Source organism: Dendrobates tinctorius, unplaced genomic scaffold, assembly GCF_039654945.1.
Source record: "Dendrobates tinctorius isolate UK_male_01 unplaced genomic scaffold, ASM3965494v1 ptg000015l, whole genome shotgun sequence".
Taxonomy (NCBI): Eukaryota; Metazoa; Chordata; class Amphibia; order Anura; family Dendrobatidae; genus Dendrobates; species Dendrobates tinctorius.
Window position 1 is genome coordinate 54,248,808 of NW_027361683.1, and position 7,639 is coordinate 54,256,446.

The window sequence follows — 7,639 nt, forward strand, 5'->3', positions numbered from 1 at the left end:
AGAAGCCGTTTCTGCAAGCACGCCACAAACAGAGTCGCCTGAGATATGCAAAAGCACATTTGGACAAGCCAGATACATTTTGGAAGAAGGTCCTGTGGACTGATGAAACAAAGATTGAGTTGTTTGGTCATACAATAAGGCGTTATGCATGCGCTGTATTGTTGACCGATGCACAGTGACACCATCTGCAGCAAGATGATGCTGCAGGTCTTTGGAGGTGGTCTGTGGATTGTCCTTGACTGTTCTCACCATTCTTCTTCTCTGCCTTTCTGATATTTTTCTTGGCCTGCCACTTCTGGGCTTAACAAGAACTGTACCTGTGTTCTTCCATTTCCTTACTATGTTCCTCACAGTCGAAACTGACAGGTTAAATCTCTGAAACAACTTTTTGTATCCTTCCCCTGAAAAGCTATGTTGAATAATCTTTGTTTTCAGATCATTTGAGAGTTGTTTTGAGGAGCCCATGATGCCACTCTTCATAGGAGAATCAAATAGGAGAACTACTTGCAAGTGGCCACTTTAAATACCTTTTCTCATGATTTGATACACCTGGCTATGAAGTTCAAAGCTCAATGAGGTTACAAAACCAATTTAGTGCTTCAGGAAGTCAGTAAAAAGTAGTTAGGAGTGTTCAAATCAAGAAAATGATAAGCGTGCCCATACTTTTGCACCGGTCAAATTTTGTTTAAATGCAGATTGCACATTTTCTGTTAGTACAATAAACCTCATTTGAATCCAGAAATATAACTGAGTCCATCAGTTATTAGATATATGAAACTGAAATAGCTGTTGCAAAAACCAAAATTGTTATAAAGAAAAAAGGTTAACATTAATAGGGGTGCCCAAACTTTTACATATGACTGTATAGTAAAAAATCATGACAGTTTTATTAATGTATAGGAGAAAACACCGTGTGCACTACTGTAATGGTGCCAAGTTAGATTCCCAAACCATTTGTAATAAATGAAAACCTGGCACTCAACTTAATGCTTAGTGAAACAATTTATTGTAGTACCAGAAAACGTTTAGACCTTCATCAGTGTGAGAAAATAAACAAATAAACAAAAATATAAATAAAGTATATACAAAAATAGCAGAAAATACAATCTGGTCATAGTTATGTATACAGTATAGTACAAGAGATAATACAACAGAGACCAAAAAATTCCTTGAGTGCTCAGATTGTATACGTAGCATATTTTTCTGTTGACTCATATCATTACAAGACACTTGTCTTACAGATTTTTCTGCATTACAGCAGCATTTCTCACACTGTAGTAACTGATGAAGGTCTATACTGACCGAAACGTTTTCTGGTACTACAATAAATTGTCTCACTAAGCATTAAGTTGAGTGCCAGGTTTTCATTTATTACAAAAAGATTTTTAATGTAAACACTAGTGTTGAGCGATACCATCCGATACCCTAAAATATCGGATCGGATGGTATCGGCCCGATACGAAAAAAGTATCGGGTATCGCCGATTCCGATACCGGAAGACCCATTCAAGTCTATGGGACTTCCAGTATCGGAATAAGAAAAACCCTTTTCTGTCCTTGTACAGCCTCTCGGGGGGGTGTACGGACCTTCCGGGGGTCTGTGCCGACTGCCCGGGGGTCTGTGCGGACTGCCGGGGGGGTCTGTACCAGCCTGCCGGGGGGCTGTGCCGGCCTGCCGGTGGTCTGTACCGACTGTCCGGGCGTCTGTGCAGGCTGCGGTGGTCTGTGCCGGCCTGCCGGTGGTCTGTACCGACTGTCCGGGGGTCTGTGCAGGCTGCGGGGGTCTGTACCGGCCTGCCGGGGGGGCTGTGCCGGCCTGCCGGTGGTCTGTGCCGACTGTCTGGGGGTCTGTACCGGCCTGCCGGTGGTCTGTGCAGGCTGCGGGGGTCTGTACCGGCCTGCCGGTGGGCTGTGCCGGCATGCTGGTGGTCTGTACCGACTGTCCGGGGGTCTGTACAGACTGCGGGGGTCTGTGCAGGATCGTCCGATGGGACTACAAGTCCCATCGGGCGATGCCTGCTACCATGACGGTGATTGACACATTAGCCAATGATGGGGCAGTAGTAGTCCCATCATCCGGCCTATGTGTTGAATGTACAAAAAAAAATACATACTACATACATACTACATGCTACATACATACTACAAACATGCTACATACATACTACATATATACTACATGCATGCAACATACATACATACTACATATATACCACATATATACTACATGCATGCAACATACATATATACTACATGCATGCAACATGCATACTACATATATACTACATGCAACATGCATACAACATATATACTACATGCATGCAACATGCATATATACAACATATATACTACATGCAACATACATACTACATATATACTACATGCATGCAACATACATACTACATATATACTACATGCATGCAACATGCATACTACATATATACCACATATATACTACATGCAACATGCATACTACATATATACTACATGCATGCAACATACATACATACTACATATATACCACATGCATGCAACATGCATACTACATATATACCACATGCATGCAACATACATATATACTACATGCATGCAACATACATATACACTGCATACTACATACATGCTACCTACATACTACATACATGCTGCATACATACTACATGCATGCAACATACATACATACTACATATATACCACATGCATGCAACATACATACTACATATATACTACATGCATACTACATATATACCACATGCATGCAACATACATACATAAATCTAGTGTTGAGCATTCCGATACTGCAAATATCGGGTATCGGCCGATATTCGCTGTATCGGAATTCCGATACCGAGTACCGATATTTTTTCAATATCGGATATCGGAATTGGAAGTTCCCATAATGCAAAGAGCCACTGCTGTGGCTCTGATTGGCTGCCGAAATGACGTCATCATGATGCGCGGTCTGTGCGCATCATAATGCGCAGTCAGTTCGGGCCTTCCGGAGGGGTCTATGCCGACTGCCCGGGGGTCTGTACCGGCCTGCCAGGGGTCTGTGCCGACTGCCCGGGGGTCTGTGCCGACTGCCCGGGGGTCTGTACCGGCCTGCCGGGGGGCTGTGCCAACTGTCCGGGGGTCTGTGCAGGCTGCGGGGGTCTGTGCAGGCATCGTCCGATGGGACTACAAGTCCCATCGGGCGATGCCTGCTACCATGACGGTGATTGACACATTAGCCAATGATAGGACAGTTAGTAGTCCCATCATCCGGCCTATGTGTTGAATGTAAAAAAAAAATACATGCTACATACATACTACATACATGCTACATACATACTACATGCATGCAACATACATACATACTACATGAATGCAACATGCATACTACATATATACCACATATATATACTACATGCATGCAACATGCATACAACATATATACTACATGCATGCAACATACATACAACATATATACTACATGCATGCAGCATGCAACATACATATATACTATATGCAACATGCATACTACATATATACTACATGCATGCAACATACATACTACATATATACCACATGCATGCAACATACATATATACAACATATATACTAAATGCAACATACATACAACACATATACTACATGCATGCAACATGCATACTACATATATACTACATGCATGCAACATACATATATACTACATGCAACATGCATACTACATATATACTACATGCATGCAACATGCATACATACTACATATATACTACATGCATGCAACATGCATACATACTACATATATACCACATGCATGCAACATGCATACTACATATATACGACATGCATGCAACATACATACATACAACATATATGCTACATGCATGCAACATGCATACTACATATATACTACATGCATGCACCATACATACTACATATATACCACATGCATGCAACATGCAAACTACATATATACCACATATATACTACATATATACCACATGCATGCAACATACATATATACAACATATATACTACATGCAACATAAATACTACATATATACTACATGCATGCAACATACATATATACTACATATATACTACATGCAACATACATACTACATATATACTACATGCATGCAACATACATATATACTACATGCAACATGCATACTACATATAAACTACATACATACTACATATATACCACATGCATGCAACATGCATACTACATATATACCACATGCATGCAACATACATATATACTACATACAATACATTCATACAATACATATAGACATACAGTACATATAACAGAGTACATACTCACCATCACTTGTCACTTTGATCCCCGAAGCCATTGTCATATGTGGAATAGATATTAAAATAACAAAGCACCAATATACTTACCCCTGATCTGCAGAAGTCCACGAGTGTCCCACGACGATCTTGCGTGGAGAATAGCAGCATCAGCTGATGCTACTGTTCTCTACGGGCTCCAGGAAACCAGTGTCGGGAGGTAGGTATCCTACCGCCCTGTATTCCTCCGCCACTGTAAAAAAAAAAAAAAAGTCCCTAGTCTCACTTTATGGCAAAAGCTGCGTGGGAAATTTCTCACACAGCAAAGCCATAAAATGAGACTAGGGACTTTTTTTTTTTTTTTTTTACAGTGGCGGAGGAATACAGGGCGGAAGGATACCTACGTCCCGACACTGGTTTCCTGGAGCCCGTAGAGAACGGTAGCATCAGCTGATGCTGCTGTTCTCCACGCAAGATCGTCGTGGGACACTCGTGGACTTCTGCAGATCAGGGGTAAGTATATTGGTGCTTTGTTATTTTAATGTTTATTCCACATATGACAATGGCTTTGGGGATCAAAGTGACGTGATGGTGAGTATGTACTCTGTTATATGTACTGTATGTCTATACAGTGGGGAAAAAAAGTATTTAGTCAGTCAGCAATAGTGCAAGTTCCACCACTTAAAAAGATGAGAGGCGTCTGTAATTTACATCATAGGTAGACCTCAACTATGGGAGACAAACTGAGAAAAAAAAATCCAGAAAATCACATTGTCTGGTTTTTTTTTTCATTTTATTTGCATATTATGGTGGAAAATAAGTATTTGGTCAGAAACAAAATTTAATCTCAATACTTTGTGATATATCCTTTGTTGGCAATGACAGAGGTCAAACGTTTTCTGTAAGTCTTCACAAGGTTGCCACACACTGTTGTTGGTATGTTGGCCCATTCCTCCATGCAGATCTCCTCTAGAGCAGTGATGTTTTTGGCTTTTCGCTTGGCAACACGGACTTTCAACTCCCTCCAAAGGTTTTCTATAGGGTTGAGATCTGGAGACTGGCTAGGCCACTCCAGGACCTTGAAAGGCTTCTTACGAAGCCACTCCTTCGTTGCCCTGGCAGTGTGCTTTGGATCATTGTCATGTTGAAAGACCCAGCCACGTTTCATCTTCAATGCCCTTGCTGATGGAAGGAGGTTTGCACTCAAAATCTCACGATACATGGCCCCATTCATTCTTTCATGTACCCGGATCAGTCGTCCTGGCCCCTGTGCAGAGAAACAGCCCCAAAGCATGATGTTTCCACCACCATGCTTTACAGTAGGTATGGTGTTTGATGGATGCAACTCAGTATTCTTTTTCCTCCAAACACGACAAGTTGTGTTTCTATCAAACAGTTCCAGTTTGGTTTCATCAGACCATAGGACATTCTCCCAAAACTCCTCTGGATCATCCAAATGCTCTCTAGCAAACTTCAGACGGGCCCGGACATGTACAGGCTTAAGCAGTGGGACATGTCTGGCACTGCAGGATCTGTGTCCATGGTGGCGTAGTGTGTTACTTATGGTAGGCCTTGTTACATTGGTCCCAGCTCTCTGCAGTTCATTCACTAGGTCCCCCCGCGTGGTTCTGGGATTTTTGCTCACCGTTCTTGTGATCATTCTGACCCCACGGGGTGGGATTTTGCGTGGAGCACCAGATCGAGGGAGATTATCAAAGGTCTTGTATGTCTTCCATTTTCTAATTATTGCTCCCACAGTTGATTTCTTCACTCCAAGCTGGTTGGCTATTGCAGATTCAGTCTTCCCAGCCTGGTGCAGGGCTACAATTTTGTTTCTGGTGTCCTTTGACAGCTCTTTGGTTTTCACCATAGTGGAGTTTGGAGTCAGACTGTTTGAGGGTGTGCACAGGTGTCTTTGTATACTGATAACAAGTTTAAACAGGTGCCATTACTACAGGTAATGAGTGGAGGAAAGAGGAGACTCTTAAAGAAGAAGTTACAGGTCTGTGAGAGCCAGAAATCTTGATTGCTTGTTTCTGACCAAATACTTATTTTCCACCATAATATGCAAATAAAATGAAAAAAAAACAGACAATGTGATTTTCTGGATTTTTTTTTCTCAGTTTGTCTCCCATAGTTGAGGTCTACCTATGATGTAAATTACAGATGCCTCTCATCTTTTTAAGTGGTGGAACTTGCACTATTGCTGACTGACTAAATACTTTTTTTCCCCACTGTATGTATGTATTGTATGAATGTATTGTATGTAGTATATATGTATGTTGCATGCATGTAGTATATATGTGGTATATATGTAGTATGCATGTTGCATGCATGTGGTATATATGTAGTATGTATGTTGCATGCATGTAGTATATATGTAGTATGCATGTTGCATGTAGTATATATGCATGTAGTATATATGTAGTATGTATGTTGCATGTAGTATATATGTAGTATATATGTATGTTGCATGCATGTAGTATGTATGTTGCATGTAGTATATATGTAGTATATATGTATGTTGCATGCATGTAGTATGTATGTAGTATGTATGTTGCATGTAGTATATATGTTGTATATATGTATGTTGCATGCAAGTGGTATATATGTAGTATATATGTGGTATATATGTAGTTTGCATGTTGCATGCATGTAGTATATATGTTGTATGTATGTTGCATGCATGTAGTATATATGTGGTATGCATGTTGCATGCATGTGGTATATATGTAGTATGTGTGTATGTATGTTGCATGCATGTAGTATGTATGCAGCATGTATGTAGTATGCATGTAGCATGTAGTATGTATGTAGTATGTATTTGGTTTTTTTTTACATTCAACACATAGGCCGGATGATGGGACTACTACTGTCCCATCATTGGCTAATGTGTCAATCACCTTCATGGTAGCAGGCATCGCCCGATGGGACTTGTAGTCCCATCGGACGATGCCTGCACAGCCCCCCCGGCAGGCCGGCACAGCCCCCCGGCAGGCCGGCACAGCCCCCCGGCAGGCCGGCACAGACCCCCGGCAGTCCGCTCAGACCCCCGGACAGTCGGTACAGACCACCGGCAGGCCGGCACAGCCCCCCGGCATGCCGGTACAGACCCCCGCAGCCTGCACAGACCCCCGGACAGTCAGCACAGCCCCCCGGCAGACCGGCACAGCCCCCCGGCAGGCCGGTACAGACCCCCGGCAGTCCGCTCGGACCCCCGGACAGTCGGTACAGACTACCGGCAGGCCGGCACAGACCCCCGGCAGGCCGGTACAGACCCCCGCAGCCTGCACAGACCCCCGGACAGTCGGTACAGACACCCGGCAGTCCGCACAGACCCCCGGGCAGTCTGCACA